This window comes from Lissotriton vulgaris, chromosome 12 (genome assembly GCF_964263255.1).
Source record: "Lissotriton vulgaris chromosome 12, aLisVul1.2, whole genome shotgun sequence".
Lineage (NCBI taxonomy): Eukaryota > Metazoa > Chordata > Amphibia > Caudata > Salamandridae > Lissotriton > Lissotriton vulgaris.
The window spans coordinates 101,018,595-101,038,478 of NC_141700.1; positions in this window are offsets into that span (position 1 = coordinate 101,018,595).

The window sequence follows — 19,884 nt, forward strand, 5'->3', positions numbered from 1 at the left end:
ACCCCGCGGCTCCGCGAGAGTCGCCGGCGCGGCCTGCTCCATACCCTCCGGTCCCTGGGCAAGGTGCGACGCCTGAGGAGATTGAGGCGTTCCTCATGGCCATGAGGGCGCTCACTTCTCCGACTGGGCCTACGGCGCCTTCGGGCCCAGTGCTACCGTCTGGGGGCCCTGGCGGTTCGGGTGTCCCTGACTCAACGCCATCGGGTGCTCCGGCCCCGGTGCCGCCGACTGCTCTGACCCCGGCGCCGCAAGACCCTTCGGGGTCGACTCCGGGTGGTCTGCCGGCCGCTCCGGCGCCGATTCCATCGGGGTTACCCCAGACGCCGTCCCCGCGCGGCGCCGGTTCTCCTGTGCCGGCTCCGGGCGGCGCTGTCCCCATACCCTCCCCGAATCCGGACGCAGAGTCGAACCGACGTCGCTCGACGCCGGGCTCGACGCCGATGGGGCCTGTGAACCCCGAGGAGCCGGTCTACATCGTTGACTCCGAATATGGAGATGATGAAGAGTACGGGGAAGGTTGGGAGGGGTCTGAGGACCCTCTGTCACGTGAGTGCCAGTATGACGTGGACTGGACAGGTGATTTGGGGGATGCCAGTGGTCTGGACGACTCTCCTAACCCTGGCTTTGTCTCTCCTCCTTCCGTGGCATCGGAGGAGGGAGCTGCCTATTCAGTGGTATTGATGAGGGCTGCCAAGGCCTTACACCTTGAGCTCCCTGTCGCGGCAGTGAGGCCTAACATCCTCACTGAGGTCTTCAAACCGCAGTCATGCCCACAGGAGCCACTGCTGCCGTTTAACGAAGCCTTGTCAGACGTTCTGTTGGGCACGTGGTCCAGGCCCTCTTCAGGTTCGCCTGTTGATCGGAACGTGGCCAGACGCCACTGTCCTTGTCCGGACGACCCCAAGTTCCTGTCCACCCATCCCACCCCTGAGAGTCTGGTGATCCAGGCCTCAACCTCCCAGACCGCATTCCCGTCGGCCCCGCCCGACCGGGAATCTAAGAGGTATGACCAGTATGGCAAGAAGGTCTTCTCGTCCCTGAGTTTGGGACTGCGGTCTTGCAACACCGCTTGCCTCTTGGGCCGCTACACCCACTCTGTGTGGGATACGGTCGCGGAACTGCTGCCAGAATGCCCCATGGAGGTGCGGGCAAAACTCGGCAAGGCTGTGGCTGAGGGCCGAGATGCAGCAAAATATTCCATACGGTGTGGTCTTGATACGACCGACTCGCTAGGCAGAGCGATGTCCACGACGGTGGCGATTCGTCGCCACGCCTGGCTGAGATCCGCCAACTTTTCGGCAGATGTCCAGAATGCCTTGATGGACATGCCGTTCGATGGCTGTCGCCTGTTTGGTGACAAGGCGGACCACGCGCTGGAACGCTTCAAGGACTCCAGGGTCACGGCCAAGTCCTTGGGTCTCTCGACCCAGCGCCAGCAAACGGGTTCGTTTCGCTCCTTTCGTGGCCAAGGAAGCTGCGTCCCCACACGTGCTGGCAGCCACGCGCCGCAACAATCTTTTCAACGCGCTGGCGGCCGTGGAAACCGCCGTGGAGGCGGTCGGGGTCAATGGCGGGGTCAGGCCACACCTCCCCCCGCAGCATCTGCCTCCAAATCCTCCTAGTCCGTGCTTTCAGGCCCATGTGACGCCAGTGGGTGGCAGGGTTCGCCATCACCACGCCCGCTGGCGCACAATCACATCGGACAGGTGGGTGCTGCAACTCGTCTGAAGGGGCTACTCCCTCCCCTTCGAGACCACTCCTCCAGCCATGCCACCGCAGAACCACCGTGTGTCGGGGGACCACTTGACACTTCTGCAGGAGGAAGTTACGGCCCTCTTGGCCAAGGGGGCCATCGAGCGCGTTCCTGGGCCAGAAGTAGGGCGTGGTTGCTATTCCCACTACTTTCTGGTGCCCAAGAAGGACAAAGGGGGCCTGCGTCCTATCTTGGATCTACGGAACGTCAACGGCTTCCTCCGGAAGGAGAAGTTCAAGATGTTGACATTAGCTCAGGTCTTGGCTGCTCTAGACCCGCAAGACTGGATGGTAGCGTTGGACTTGCAGGATGCGTATTTTCACATCCCCGTCCTGCCGGCCCACCGGCGTTACCTGCGGTTCACGGTAGGCCAGGAGCACTTTCAGTTTATCGTGCTCCCCTTCGGCCTTACCAGCGCCCCACGGGTGTTCACAAAGGTGATGGCGGCGGTCGCAGCCCATCTGCGCAGGTTAGGGGTTTCAGTCTTCCCCTACCTAGACGACTGGTTGTTGAAGGCGGGCTCGCCCCAGACAGTCGTCCACCACCTTCAGACGACGGCAGACCTCTTGCACGGCCTGGGGTTCTCCATCAATGTGCCGAAATCACACCTGTGTCCCTCTCAAAAGCTCCTTTTCATCGGAGCGGTTCTGGACTCGGCGCAGTTTCGGGTTTATCCTCCGGAACGGCGGGTCCGGGATATACAGGCTTTGATTCCCATCTTTCAGCCGCTATCCCGGGTTTCGGTCAGGTTGACGCTGCGGCTGCTGGGGCTGATGGCTTCCTGCATCCTTCTGGTGCATCACGCCCGGTGGCGGATGCGGGCTCTGCAGTGGGACCTGAAGTTTCAGTGGGCCCAGCATCAGGGCAACTTGTCCGACCACGTCTTGATCTCGAGGGCACTGCGAGACAACTGCAGTGGTGGCTTACGGACCGCGATTGGGTCAGAGGCAGATCCCTCTCCCTTCCCCAACCGGAGCACGTTGTCGTGACGGACGCGTCCCTCCAGGGCTGGGGTGGCCACTTGGGAGAGGCAGAGATCAGAGGCATCTGGTCTCCGGCGGAGTCCCGGTTCCATATCAACCTGTTGGAGCTGCGGGCGATTCGTCTGGCACTGAAGGCATTCCTCCCCTTTGTCAACGGGAGTGTAGTGCAGGTGTTCACAGACAACACCACCGCCATGTGGTACTGCAACAAACAGGGCGGGGTGGGGTCGTGGACCCTTTGCCAGGAGGCTCTGCGCCTCTGGCAGTGGCTGGAACGTCAGGGCGTGACTTTGACGGTTCAACACCTGGCGGGTTCTCTGAACGCCAGGGCGGACGAACTCAGCCGTCGGTGCTCGATGGATCACGAATGGCGTCTGAACTCGGACGTGGCACAAGGCCTCTTTCTGCAATGGGGAGAGCCTTGGTTAGATCTATTCGCCACAGAAGAGAACGCGCAATGTCATCAGTTCTGCGCGTTGGAGTTTCCAAGACGGCACTCGCACGGCGACGCCTTTCGGCGCGAGTGGAGTTGCGGTCTGTTATACGCCTTTCCGCCTATACCACTTCTGCCCAGAGTGCTGAAGAAGATCAGGCGCGACCGGGCCCAAGTTATCCTTGTGACTCCGGACTGGGCTCGAAGGTACTGGTATCCCGAGCTACTCAGCATGTCAGTCGGTCCCCCGATCCGCCTGCCCCTTCAGGAGGACCTTCTGTCGCAGCAGCAGGGGACGGTCCTCCACCCGAACCTGTCCAATCTCCACCTCCATGCTTGGAGATTGAGCGGCGGCAGTTGAGGCCATTTGACTTGCCTCCTGAAGTCTGTGATGTAATTCTGGCAGCCAGGCGTCCCTCCACAAAGTCGGTATACGCCTGTCGGTGGAACAGATTTGTGGCATGGTGCACAGCAAAGGCTGTGGATCCTCTTTCTGCCCCTCTTTCCAAGGTTCTTCTGTTTCTTCTCTCTCTTGCCCAGCAGGGCTCTGCTCTGGGCACTATCAAGGGCTACCTTTCGGCCCTTTCAGCCTTTCTAAGGCTTCCTGATCAGCCTTCTTTGTTCAAGTCCCCAATTGTAACGAGATTTTTGAAGGGCATCACACACATGTATCCACCTGTTCCGTTTGTGATGCCTCAGTGGGACTTGAACCTGGTTCTAACCTTTTTGATGTGTGCTCCCTTTGAGCCCCTTCATTCTTGTCCTCTCCGTCTCCTGACTTTAAAGACGGCTTTCCTGGTTGCCATCACCTCTGCCAGGAGGGTGAGTGAGCTCCAGGCTCTTTCTGTCCAACCTCCTTTCCTGTCCATTCATCCTGACAAGGTGGTTCTCAGGACTAGACCTTCTTTCCTGCCCAAAGTAGTTTCTGCTTTTCACATCGGGCAGTCCATCACCCTCCCCTCCTTCTTCCCGCCTCCGCATCCTTCAAAGGATGAAGAGCGGCTCCATCGTCTGGACCCAAAACGTGCGCTTTCATTTTATGTGGATCGCACACGCCAGTTCCGGGTGGATGACCAACTGTTTGTTGGCTACGTGGGTGCGAAGAAGGGACGGGCGGTACATAAACGGACCATCTCTCGGTGGGTCGTTCTGTGCATCAAAGCGTGCTACTCTTTGGCTCGGAAGGAGCCTCCTGTTGGGCTGAGGGTCCATTCCACTCGGGCCACAGCGGCTACTACTGCCCTGGGCCGGGGAGTCCCCTTGCAGGACATTTGCCAGGCGGCTACGTGGGCCTCGCTGCACACCTTTGCGAGGCACTACTGCCTGGACAGTCAAGTCCGGAGGGATGGCTTCTTTGGCCGTTCTGTCCTCCAGGACTTTCTGGTGTAGGAATGTATTGGTTCGCAGACCCACCACCGGGGTTGGTATTGCTGGGGTATCTATTCTAAGGTAAGGAATCTAATACTAACGTGTTTCTTTCAGATGAACAAGTTACTTACCTTCGGTAACGATATATCTGTAAGAAACATTAGTTAGTATTAGATTCCTCCCCGTTCTGCGAACTGATACCTACGGTTAAGGACATCCCTTTCAGGGCCCTAGTTTTCAAAATGGCACCAGTGTTGGTTCTCACATGGCTCTGCGTGTTCTGGCGTGGAAAAGCTGTGTGCAAAGAACTGACGTCAGCGCGCGGAGGCGGCGTCTATATACTCCAGCGACGTCATCATGGCGCACGACGCCGCCGACGGACGTGGAGCCGCAGGGGACGCCTGCAGACGACGCATACCGACGCGCAGGGGTACTGCTACGCAAAAGTTTCCGGATCCAGACTGACGCCTGGGGATATTCTAAGGTAAGGAATCTAATACTAACTAATGTTTCTTACAGATATATCGTTACCGAAGGTAAGTAACTTGTTCATCATAACTTTAGTTCTAGATGCTCCAAGCCATTTTGCTTTCAGTTTCCGGAATCCACAGGTCTCTTGCTGCAATAGAAAATCCTGACCACGGCCAAAGGAAACGACTCTATGGGATGAAATAGCCTCATAGTGGACACTAAAAGCGAGCGAATCAAGACACAGGATGCTCAATCAAAACTTGACTGATATAGAAAAAACAAAGTAATGCCTAGAAATGACTAATTTCCAAACAGTGGCATATATCCATAAATGCAAGGTTATGCTATGAGGGTATTGGAGGAGCTGCATAAAGAACTGTACTGTGAACTTCATGGCGCCCACAAACATCAAAATTGTAGATTGCCACTACCAAGGTGCCACCTTTTGAGATTCCCTGTAAAGTATAGTAATACTGAGAACTGCTCCAGATATTTCCGTAATGCTAGACCACAGAATAACATTAGGCTTTTCCTGCGTACTGAATCGACTAAATGGATCATCATGAACTATATGGATTATGATTACCACATATATCTCCATTAGTTCTATGCCTTTCTGTAAGAACGACAGCACCTGCTTTAGTGCCAAAATCTGCTTGCAGTCATATTTTAGTAAAGATTTGACTTGAGGTTTCTGGTTTTCATTGTAGTTCCTAGTTTTAAATGTTACAACTATTGAAGTGTACATCAAAGACATATTTAACTGAAAATAAACATTTTGGTCAATATATTGACCCTTTTTAGGTCTTGCCTAAGCAGTATTTGTGCTGTCTCTTTGAGACATGCTGTGTTCGAAGTTCCACCCATCTTTTCAGTTGGCTCCTGTTGCTGTCCTTTGTTCCCGGTGGCTTTTGAATCAGGATTAGGTTTAGTAGTCCTTCCTTTTCTCCTATTGTATGTTCCCATGAGGACTGCCCCTGTTACTTGTGTTGTTACTCTGTATGTTTTAATTACAGTCTTTGAGCACAATTTTCTTAAATGACCTTTAGGCAGGACACTCTCTCCCGCAACTGCTTGATTTTTCTAACCAGTGCGTCGCGCCACGCTTTATCTTATGTTTTTTTGCTTGAGATTCAATAATAGCGGCTACACCTTCCTTATGTGCGGCTCGCTGAACCCAATCTTGTGACTCCCAATATATTTTTTTTTAAGCAGCGCAGCACGCCGCTTTATTTTATGAATTCTTTTTATTACAGCTGCGCATAATCTTATGTTTAAATTTCGGTAGCTTGGCACACCACACTTAACCTTCAACAATTTCGTTAACGCCATTATTCTGCGCGGCTCGCACAACTTGATCTTAGTGTCCTTTTTTTTAGTGTTTACAGCTGGGGACCTGTGCTCCAACTGGAGCTGGGGTGGTTAGCATCCCTGCTGTTTGAGGCTTTAGCTTGTGTTTCCGCTTAAAGCAGCGTGGCACGCCAAGCTATATCTTATGTTTTCATTTCAGCAGCGTGTCATGCCACGCTTCAGCTTCAACAATAGTGGCCGCGCTGTTCTGCGCAACTCGCTTACTTGATCTAAGTGTCCTTTTTAGGTCTCGCCTACGCAGCACGTATGTGCTGCATAGGAGGGCCTTTAGCCGTCGCTCTTCACTTTTTCAAGCACTGCACTCGTGCTTGTGGAGCGCCGTGCTTGCTCCCGCAAGGTGGATGCCGCCACAAGCACGAGTGCAGTGCTTGAAAAGTGAAGACTCCTCTCCAAAGCGCGCGCGCCTCTCCTCCCCCACACGTCCCGGCCACTCACTCGCTCCGCCATCATCTTTATTTGCTTGTGATTCTCTTGCACTTCTTGTTACAGCATGGTGCCCACTTTACGTCTGCCTCGCATCATGTTTTAGCCGTGCCCCTATCTTTTATCTACGTGGCGCGGTGCCCCCCCCCCCCCCTCCCACACACACCTCCCGCTAAAGTGCAGAATCTGAATTGTACAAGCTGAGGTGCTCCGGTCTGTTCATTCGAGCCTTACTAGAGGACACCGTCATAATGCTCCGCCTGCTGCTTACTGTGTGACACTTGGCTCACAGGCTGTGACTCTTGCATCGTCGGACATGAGGTAATGACTCTCCTGAGCTGTGGTACTCCGAGCAGATACCAGTCTGATCACTGCAGTACAACCTTACTACAGGGGTGCGGTCACAGTGCTCTTCCTGCTGTTCGCTCTGTGACCCAGATGAGCAGACACTAGTCTGGTCCCTCCAGTGAAGACTAGAGGGGTGCAGTCACAGTGCTCCGCCTGCTGTTCACTGTGTGACCCCGTGCTCACAGGCTGTGATTCTCGTAGCCACTCGGACAGGACGCAATGACTCCCCTGAGCCGTGGGGTTGCCTCTGGTGAGTGGACACCAGTCCGAACCCTGCAGTACAGCTTTACTAGAGAAGTACCCTTTTCGCTTATTTATTAATGTGATGGTTGTGCATTACCATCACATATTTATTTGATCAGCATTTCTCCGTGTTGCGCCCCCCCCCCCCACAGAAAACGAGTTGCATGTGTCCCATCCCCTCCCTACAGTGTTATGTTATGTTAAAGTTTATTTGTTAAGCGCTCGTACGCCTGTGGGCTTCAAGGCGCTGTCGGAAGGGAACATAACACAAACCATACTCTAAAAGTAAGCCTGTTTGAAAAGCCACGTCTTAAGAGAGTGTCTAAAGGTGAGAAGATCAGGAGTCAGTCTTCAAGGCAGTGGTAACGAGTTCCAAAAGGTGGCTGCCAGATGGTCAAAACAGCAGCCGCCAAGGCGTTTTTTCTTAAAAGTAGGGACAGCTAGAAAAGCTTTATGAGCAGAACGGAGATTTATTGAGGGGTTGTATCTAGAGACAAGTTTTTTTTATAAATTTTGGACCCGTATTTTGTAGGGTTTTAAAGATGATACAACCTGTTTTAAACGCAATCCTCTGTATCACGGGTAGCCAATGTAGTTGTTCTAGCCCAGGTCTAATAGACTGCCATTTCGGTTGTTTAAGAATGAGCCTGGCAGCTTGGTACTGAACAAGTTGGAGTCTTTTTAACAGGCCAGCTGGGAGTCCCAAATAGAGGCGGTTTGAAAAATCCAGTCGGGACAGGACAAGGGCAATAATAACCTGGGTAAGTGCAGAGTGTGTAAGGAACTGGGCTATTTTCTTTATTTTCTTGAGTTGAAAAAAACTAGCGGAGACTACTGTACCAACTTGTCCCTTCAAAGAAAGATCTGCGCTGAGTCTGACTCCCAGACTTTTAACCGAGGGAGATTTGGTGGGTCGGACCCACATAGTAGGTGGCCAAAAACATGGGCCCCAGCTTAGTTCGTTTTTCCCAGGCAAGATCAGTTCTGTCTTGCCTGGGTTAAGTTTTAGATGGTTGAGGGTCATCCACCTCTGTATGTGTGTCATGGTGTTCTGAAAATCTATCACAGAATCTGCAGTATTGAGGGGAAAGACAAGTTAGAGATCATAGTTATAGATAGTAACTTTAGCATTCCTTAAGGAGTATAATAGGGGACGAAGATTAAGATTAAATAATAAAGGTGATAATGATGATCCTGGAGGGACCCCACATATAGTGGGAGTTCTGGGGGCTGTGAAGGTACCTAGTCTCACTGATTGCGTGCGTCCTGTAATAAAAGAAGTGGTCCAACTTAAGGCAGGGCCCCTGAGGCCGGCTTGTTCGACACGGTTGATAAGGATGGTATAATGAACCGTGTCGAACGCGGCTGACAAGTCAAGAAGCACAAGGGCCTGGTGAATGCCTCTGTCAGCATTAAATCTTAGAGTATTTTGGACAGCAAGGATCACGGCTTCCGTCGAATGATGGGGGCGGAAGCCAACCTGGTTGGGTTCCAGGTATTCTGTTTTTCAATGAACTTGGATACAGAAGTAGAGACATGGGCTTCCAGGGTTTTTGATGCATAGGGTAGAAGAGAAATTGGCCTATAGTTTATTGGATCGTGTGGGTCTGCTCCTAACTTTTTAATTAGTAGGATAAGCAAGGCATTCTTAAAGCTGCTAGGCACCTTGCCCTGTAGAAGAGATTCATTTAACAGCGAGAGAACGCCCTGTGGAATAGCCGACCCCACCTCTCTGAAAATGTATGGGGGACAGATATCGTCAGGTGATCCAGACTTGACACGAACAAGGAGATCAGACAAGGTTTTTATATCGATAGACGGGAAGGTGTCTAGTGTGACAGGATTAGGATAGATATCATCCAGGGAGGCAGGGGCCGGAAAATTAAGTATGCTCTGTTTTATAGTAATGATTTTATTTATAAAGAATGCATTCAAAGAGTCACAGAGCTCTTGTGTAGGAGTAACCGAAAGGGTAGTTCTATCACTGTTGCAAAGATCGTTCACTATATTGAACACATCTTTTGTTTTATTCTGAGAATTCAGAATTTTTTCTGAGAAATAATTGGTTTTCTGTTTTAAGATAGATTTTTTTCGGGCCACACAATAATTAGCTTTGTCTTGTGGTAGATACTCGGTCCTCCACTTCCTCTCTTTTTGACGGACTTCAAGTTTTAAGGTCTGCAAGTGTGAAGTAAACCATTTATGTGCGTCATTAGGGCGTGAGCGGGGGAAATTCACACAGGGTGCATGGATGTCAGCTGCCAGTTGGATCCAGTGTGAAAAAGTTTCTTCAATGACATCGATATCTTTGGTCATTGAAGGCAGGGTAGTGGCCAAGGTATCCAGAAAATCTGGCGTATTGGTACCTTTCCATTTCCTAATTTTTCCACCCGTCCGGATTGGCTGTTTCATGCCTCTGTCAATAGTAAGTGTGAAATGTATAAAAAGTGAACATACCAGATACAAGGAGTTATAGAAGGAGTGGATAGAGAAAGATTGTGAGACCATATTTGATCTAAACTGTGGCCTTTCTCATGGGTGGGAGAGTGAATATGTTGGGTTAGGTTCAGTGGGTGACTGAACGGGGTGTGTTCTGCACTGGGTAAACATTTTTTAGACTTTCTCGCTCCATTCACTGCCATTCTATCCACCTGTATTGCATTCCCTCTGTTCTTTGTCTGTTCGCACTCTGCCTGTCTACAAACCCCTCGCTAGCAACGTGTGCCACTCTTTAACTTTAAGCCTATCTCTCTTTACTCTTGTAGGACTACATGCCTTTCTCAACATCCTCCCTCTCACTCTCTGTGCGCACTTCTCTATGTCCCTGTCTATCGCTTCTGTGCCTGACAGTGTTCACCCTCTGCCTCCCACGAGCATGCCCTTCCCTTTCTCTTCTCTGCTGGCTCACCCCCTCAGCCCTCACTCTGACTCCCCTCCCCACATCCTCTTGAGGGCGTATCTTACACCTCTCCTCCTGGCCTTTCTGCTACTGTCATGACCCACCTTCCTGTTTGCTCCTCCCTCCCCTGCCTGCCATGATTTCTCTCACTCTAGCTTTGTATGGCTCCCTCCCTGCCTGTGCCTCTTCCCCTTTATGCCTAGCGCCCAGTAAAGCACTTGAGAAAAAAAGTGTTATAGAGCAAAACAGAACAAATTCTACACCTTGTGTCTAACACTTAAGAAAAGCCGCTTGCTAAGGTATTCATTTGGTGAATGGAAATATTTAACTCGCAACTATTAACAAGCATTGGCATAGCCAATAGGTCTTGCCTTTGGGACCTTATAAGTGTTTACCCATGCAACAGTTGATGTTGTTGCACCAAGGATATTGTGCTGCATAACTAAATACTTATAAGGTCCCAAAGGCGAGACCTATTGGCTACGCCAATGCTTGTTAGTGTTTACAGCTGGGGACGTGTCCTCCAACTCAAGCTGGGGTCATTAGCGTCACTGTTTGAGGCTTTGGCTTGCGTATCCGCTTCCTGCTCCGGTGCTCACGTTTCCTACTTGAGTTGCCTACATCTGACGGACGTCCAAGGTGGTCGCTCTTTCTTTCTCTAAAGCGCTCCGTAGCTTGTCCCTATCACAATGAATCCCAAAGGCAGCAGCAAGCAGCAGTTCAAGGCGTATCTGCTCCTGCAAGACTTTAGCCGCAAGCTCTCAGTTAAGGATTTTAAACTCTGCCCATTTTATCAGGTAAGGCAAATATATGTTTTATTGACATTTGTGCAACGATGCCACGCTCACTGCAGCGCCCACCACCCTCAATTTATGTTTCCTAAAAAAAAACATGAGGTAATACATTTTTCCGGCACCACGTGTTTTAGCAGCCTAATCAATATGAGTGATGCAGATTGGCTAACAATTAAGGTAAATAAATAGTTTTTTTGGTGAGACTATAGCAAACAGTCATTCCATATTTAGTGTACAGTCCCACTGCATAAACTCCACAGGGCAACATTTACTTTTTTTCTTTAAATAATAACTCCACTGCAAAAATAAAATAAAACAAGTATTTACAATGCAATGGTCTCGGCATTATTAAAGCTAGAGCTATTGGAATTGCTCATGACATTTTTTCTATTTTTTTAAATCATAAATAAATAGCATTGTCATTTACATTGCCAATAGCTTAATCGTTAAATAAATGGCATTGTCATTTACAATGCCAATAGCTTAATCTCTCGCATATGCATGACCTATTGCATTTACACCCACACAGAGCCACACACACACACACACACACACACACATACATACAGAGCCACCCACACAGTCATTCACATAGAGCCACACACAGAGCCACCTACACAGAGCCACCCTCACATAGACAGCCACCCACACATAGAGCCACCTACAAAAAAAGCTATCCACACAGAGCCACACACACAGAGCCACACACACAGAGCCAGACACACACACAGCCACACACATACACGGAGCCACACACACACACAGAGCCACACACACACACACACACACACACACACACACACACACACACACACACACACACACACACACACACACACACACACACACACACACACACACACACACACACACACACACACACACACACACACACACACACACACACACACACACACACACACACACACACACACACACACACACACACACACACACACACACACACACACACACACACACACACACACACACACACACACACACACACACACACACACACACACACACACACACACACACACACACACACACACACACACACACACACACACACACACACACACACACACACACACACACACACACACACACACACACACACACACACACACACACACACACACACACACACACACACACACACACACACACACACACACACACACACACACACACACACACACACACACACACACACACACACACACACACACACACACACACACACACACACACACACACACACACACACACACACACACACACTGAGCCACACACACAGACAGAGCCACACATACAGACATACTAGGGAAAAAGGCAAGAAAAAGACGAGCGTAGCTAGGGAAGAAAACTTACCGACTCGGGGGACGCCATGCTCACCACCATCTTTCTCCGAGGCGAAGCAGGAATGCCTCAGGGAAACCAGCATCATTTTTGGGATTGAGGGGCGTGTTTTCGTTCTCTCCTCTTCCCATTGGCTGGAATGTTAAATTCCAGCCAATGGGAAGAGGAGAGAAAGTAAACAGAAAGAAACGAAAAAACACACCCCTCAATCCCAAAAAGACGGGGCTTGAACGGTGGTGGATGTGGTGCTGGTGGTGGTGGATGGGGTGGCGCTGGATGTGGTGGTGGATGATGTGGTTGATGTGGTGGTGTTGGATGTGGTGTTGGATGTGGTGGTGGATGTGGTGGTAGATGTGGTGGTGGTGGTGGTTGTGGTGGTTGTGGTGGTGGAGATGGTGGTGGTGGATGTGGTGGTGGTGGATGTGGTGGTGGGGGATGTGGTGGTGGTGGTGGATGTGCCTCAAGATGGGGCAAAAGACGGCAGCACCTAGCAACTACACATCATCCTTCCACAACATCAGAAGACTGCGTGTTAACCCTTACACTTCTCAGGTGGCACTTGGGGTGCTTTCTTAGTGCAACCCCTCCGTTCGTAACAGCCACCTTGCTCCCCTACCGTGAAATATTATGAAGTCCCACCTCCGGCCCACACTCGGCCATCAGTCTTGTGATCCTGGCAAGCCACCCGCGAGCTCCAGAATTCACCACCTCAGCAGACATGGCTCAGTCAGACAGCCACTCTCTTGGAACCAAACTACTGACCAAACTGGCACTGTGTTGCAGCAGTCTGAGACAAGTCTATTGCGCCTGGACCGTCTTCTGAAACCGCAGCACCTAGAGAAAACAGGTGCACGTCTCAGATGGAACTTGAAGCTCACCAAACCCAATGATTGGATCAAGAAATCTCAGAGCTGGATTTGGTCTTGGTAACTTCTATTGCAGTACACATTATAACTGTGCTGAGCTTTCCCACTCCTTACCCACTGTAACCACATAGTACCCCCTCCAGGATTGACAGGTTCCAACCTCCAGTATTCCGTAGTTACTATACTTTTCCAACATGGTCCAGATTTTCTCCCATTTTAACAATGTGAAAATCATCCATTTGGATTTTATCCAGGATACAAAAAAAGTTAGTTATACCACCTCCCTCCCACACAACAGATTGACAGAGAACAGCAATTAATTTGTGTTTGGTCATTTTTTAATACGTCATTAATTGTACTATAGAAATATTTTATACATCCGCTGCGCTAGGTGCTATGTGACGCTGCAGAGAGCGATGGCGCGGAGGCAGGCGGCGTAGCTGGCGATGCAATTCATACACGGCGCTCTCCGTGAGAGGCTATCTCTGTTGGCGCAGGGCCGAGAGCTGGTTGTCATCAAGAGGAGTGGGGAATCCAGGCATCATTTATTAGATGCACTCAGTCTGAATTTTTCTCACACTCTGCCTTCTCTTGACAGCTGGCCCACTTCTGGAGTTTGGTGGAGGGTACGCCTTAGTTTCCTGAGTGCTTCCATCTCATGTACTTGCACGTGCATTTCCATGTTTGCATATTCCTTATTTCTCCTCTTTTTATTCTCGCATGTGAGTTTATATTGAAGTGTCTACCTACCCGCATCTACCCGTATTTCTTTTTGCTAGTTCCTCCACTTGTTTGCCTCAACTGTTTTCCGGTACTTTTTCAGCAATTATATTTTTTTGCGGGTTACGGTGTTGGCAGAAGCCGTGGTTGTTTATGTAACCAGTCACAGTTGCCATTCCTGGTTTACTATTGGATTATGGTATGGGCCCTGTAGCATCGCCCTGTAGAAATATGCTGTGAGCGAACGTCTGACTTTCTCCTGCGGGCAAAAGAAACAAGCAAAATGGTGGCAGCAACTAGGGCAGACACCAACCATGTTTCTCCGAGGCATTAGCAGGAATGCCTCAGAGAAAGCACGTTCATTTTTCGGATTGAGGGCCGTGTTTTCGTTCTCTCCTCTTCCCATTGGCTGGAAGGTAAAATTCCAGCCAATAGGAAGAGGAGAGAAAGTAAATAGAAAGAAACGAAAAAACACACCCCTCAATCCGAAAAACACGGGGCTTGAACGAAGTGACACCCCTCTCCTCCAATGGCGGGACTCCGTTTAGGAAGCCAGCCAATGGAGAAGAGGGGCGGGTTCCAAACCCCCTCTAAGAAACATTAAATCTTCGGGCTCCACCCACACTGCTTTCGCAGTGCGACGGAGTCCTCGACCTAAAAATAAGTTAATTACAGCACAAATCGCTCTAACTTTCACAAATGCAAGACCTATTGCATTGCGAATGCTTGTTCAATTGTGTTATGTTGCATCACTCGTGGGCTCTGCCTTGCATGCTCAACTACATCTATCACTCAAAATTTAAGGAAGCCGGAGTATTTGTATAACGTTTAAAAAACATTTATAAAATATGCAGTTCACGTCATTCAAAATATGAATCATAATATCATTTATAGAATTAAATCACCAAACCCCTTTTAAAATCAGCATTTTGAATCACCTACACTCAATCTATTCAGTATCCATTTCGAAGTCATTAGTATCTCTGATGTGATATGAAGCGATATGTAACCACAATACAAATCATGAAGTTAATGGCACTGGAGAAAATCATAGCACTGCATAAATAATTTCTTAACCTAGTACATTGTGTTTCCAACGCAATTCTTCTAATGTTATCGAACATTCCTTGATAAATTCCTTCACTCATGCTTGTTTCACAGATTCATATGGACCCACTGCAGTGCTAGCATCCAGAGTCCTTGACCGATAGTAGTGAGAATATGCAGTAAATATCAAACTATGAAATGGTTTGATAGTAGCCACAACCTACAGGACCGGGCTAAAAAGGCCGACAACTGCACACTGATGAAATTACACTTTGAAAGATAAATTGATATGAAATGTAAGTGTGCGTCGAGAATATCCTCAGCGAACTTGCTACAATACACAGAGAACACAATTACTCTTACCTTTCACCCATCTATGAAATAACTGAGCAGAATTGTAAATAATCTATCAACAACCTACCAACGTCATGAGAAATAAAACAAATTAGACATTTTGAGAGGCTCATCACCAATATTTGACGGACTCGGACCGCGATTAAACAGCCACTGGAACCGTTGTAAGTGAGAACTGGTACAAACCATAGTAATGATAACAAATAAAAAAATGTCACAAAACGTCTGCATAGGCCTCTTTCACAGTCCCACAGAAACAAGCTAAATGGATGCACAACACTTAGAACTGGAGAACAAGCAGTGTGTGCATTTCTTATGTTCTTAAACATGCCCAAATGTTAGCACATAGGACAGGCTTGCCAGGAATTTCAGAAAAGAACAATCTGAAATAAGTTGTATAGGAGCACACACACACACACACACACACACACACACACACACACACACACACACACACACACACACACACACACACACACACACACACACACACACACACACACACACACACACACACACACACACACACACACACACACACACACACACACACACACACACACACACACACACACACACACACACACACACACACACACACACACACACACACACACACACACACACACACACACACACACACACACACACACACACACACACACACACACACACACACACACACACACACACACACACACACACACACACACACACACACACACACACACACACACACACACACACACACACACACACACACACACACACACACACACACACACACACACACACACACACACACACACACACACACACACACACACACACACACACACACACACACACACACACACACACACACACACACACACACACACACACACACACACACACACACACACACACACACACACACACACACACACACACACACACACACACACACACACACACACACACACACACACACACACACACACACACACACACACACACACACACACACACACACACACACACACACACACACACACACACACACACACACACACACACACACACACACACACACACACACACACACACACACACACACACACACACACACACACACACACACACACACACACACACACACACACACACACACACACACACACACACACACACACACACACACACACACACACACACACACACACACACACACACACACACACACACACACACACACACACACACACACACACACACACACACACACACACACACACACACACACACACACACACACACACACACACACACACACACACACACACACACACACACACACACACACACACACACACACACACACACACACACACACACACCCCCCCCCCCCCCCCCCCCCCCCCTCCTCCTTGTGGGGACTATATGTGAATACCTGCCTTGTGGGGACTTACCTTTCCCAATGTTTTTAAAACACACAACTAACAGAAAAATGTTCAGAAAAAATTCATGATACAGGATCCTGCTTCATATTTGCAAATATATTGTTATTTAATCGTGCGCACAGCACCATCCTTGTGGGGACTTGAACACGTGCTACCATCCTTGTGGGGACCTTGTCCATAACACTATTTGTGATTGAATACAGTCAAAGGCACATGGCTAAATGTTTATTTTAGCAACAATATACACAAACAACATTATAATATATTCATATATGAATTGCTGCATATATAATAGGGGTATACAATAAAGGCAGATGATCTTAATGTGCAGAAAATACCATATCATGCTTAACGAAAGACACTTAAAGCTGCATTTAACCTATTTATCAGTGCTTAAAATGTTAGGAGATAAGGGAACTAGCACATAAAGAAATTAACATATGGAACAAAGGAATATGGTCAAGTGGAATCCAGAGCTTGAGTAGCTGCTTACATTTTTACCAAAATAGATGTTTAAGTTCCCACAGAGATACTGAAATAGTGTGTACATTCAAAGCTTGAATCCCATTATAAAGGATGTGAAGCTAATGATGTTCAAGTCCACACAGAGGTTGTGTGTAATTATAGAAATGCTCAGGTCCCCACAGAGATAGTGTGTTATCATAGAGATGTTCAAGTCCCCACAGAGATGGTGTGTTATTATAGTGATGTTCAAGTCCCCACAGAGATGGTGTGTTATTATAGTGATGTTCAAGTCCCCACAGAGATGGTGTGTTATTATAGTGATGTTCAAGTCCCCACAAAGATAGTGTTGTATTACAGTGTTGTTCAAGTCCCCACAAAGATAGTGTGTTATTATAGCGATGTTTTAGTCCCCACAGAGATAGTGCATGAAGGTGATTGTGTTTAAGTCCTCATTAAAATAGGGCCCGATTCACAAAGGTAAACGTAGACAAAAAGTCTATCTTTACTACTTTTCAGTAATCACAAAGTTACATTTTGACCAAAAGTCTAACTTTGCCTCATGGCACCCCCTGGTGCTTCAAGTTGAAACAGAGCTTGTGTTTAGTTACTTGAAGTCCCCACAGAGATAGTATGTTTTTATAGTGATGTTCAAGTATTATAGTTTTTTTTAAGCCCATACAAATACAGAGTGTTATTATAGTGATGTTTAAGTCCCCACAGAGATAGTGCACAAAGATGATTGTGTTTAAGTCCTCATTAAAATAGGGCCCGATTCACAATGGTAAACTTAAACAAAAAAATCGAACTTTTGTACTTTTCAGTTTCAACAATGCAAACTTAGACCAAAAGTATAACTTTACTACTTTTCAGTATTGTAATGTAATGTAATGTAATGTAATGTAATGTAAGCACACATTTATATAGCGCTACTATCACTCCGAGGAGCATCTTGGCGCTCAGCACCCAACCCCGCTGAAATAGGTAGGTGGACAGAAGGCAGTTTCACGCAATACAAGCTTTACACTAGTGCTCTGCAGGCCGCATCTGAGAGTGAGAAGATCCATGTCTTCAGAGATTTCCTAAAATCACTCTCCTTGACTATGCACTGAAGCTGAGCTGGCAGTTTATTCCAAGCTCTTGATCCTAACACAAAAAGAGATTTCCCTCTCTTGGTGGCCAATCTAAATCAGGGGATCACCAAAAGATTTTGAATGGCGGATCTCAAGCAGCGTGCTGGCACATAGCGTTTAAAGCCATTCAGCAGGTATCTAGGACCTTGAGACTGAAAGGCTCTAAAGGTGATGACAAGAACCTTGAATAGAACGCGCTTGTGGATGGGCAGCCAGTGTAGGATCTTGAGGGCAGCTGAGGCGGATGACCTTCTCGGCCAGCGAAGTACCAGGAGAGCAGCAGCATGCTGGACCATCTGCAGCCTGTGCAGCACTGCTTTGTTGGTGCCTGCATAAAGACTGTTGCAGTAGTCCAATCTAGATGTTATAAGAGCCACTGCAACAGTCTTTCTGGCTGCCAGAGGAAGGCGATCAAAAAACTTCCTCAGTGATTTGATGATCTGAAAACATGAGCCGCCTACGCCTACCGCCTGCTGTTTGAATGAGAGTTGGTCGTCGAATTTAATCCCAAGATTTCGCGCAGAAGCCATAGTGTTAGGAGGAGCTTCTGCGTCCTCGGGCCACCATTGTTTAGGGGAGAACAGATTTTGGGGTCCAAAAGGTAATATTTCTGACTTCTCCGAGTTACATTTGAGGTGATTGTTATTCATCAAGTTTTCTACAGCCCCAGGCAGCTCCCTATCCAGCACTAGAATCAGCTGAGTATCGTCAGCGTACGAAATGACTTCAATCTGATAGGACGCAATCAGCTCAATCAAGGGGACCATATAAAGAATAAAAAGAACAGGACTCAAACTAGCGCCCTGTGGGACCCCTGAGCTGATGACCTTTTCCTCAGATTTATGGTCACCTAGTACTATTACCTGACGTCTCTGAGAAAGGAAATTAGTGAGCCATGCCAGCACCATTCCTCCTATGCCTGCGTTTTCCAAACGGTCAATCAAGATACAATGTGCGACCGTATCGAAGGCCGCCGATAGGTCGAGTAAAATCAAGACTGCCTTCTTCCCTTGGTCCAGTGCCATTCGTAGAGTCTCTGCTGAAAACAAAAGAGCGGACTCAGTTGAATGCTTGGACCGAAACCCTGATTGATTGGAGTGCAAGATGTTATTCTCCTCCAAAAAACTTGTGAGTTGATGATTAACGAATTTCTCCGTCAGTTTAAACACCGCCGGGAGTAGGAAAATGGGACGCAGGTTAGACAGAATAGTTGGGTCTGGCAGGGCTTTTTTCTGCAGTGGCATAACCGCTGCACATTTCCAGTCACTTGGGATTGCTGCTGTGGCCAACGAGGAATTGATAATACTATTAATAGTTGGGTTTAACTCCTCAGCCAAGGTTCGCAGGACCATAGGCGGGCAAGGGTCGAATGGAGACCCAGATTTTATGGCAGAAATAGCCCAATATGA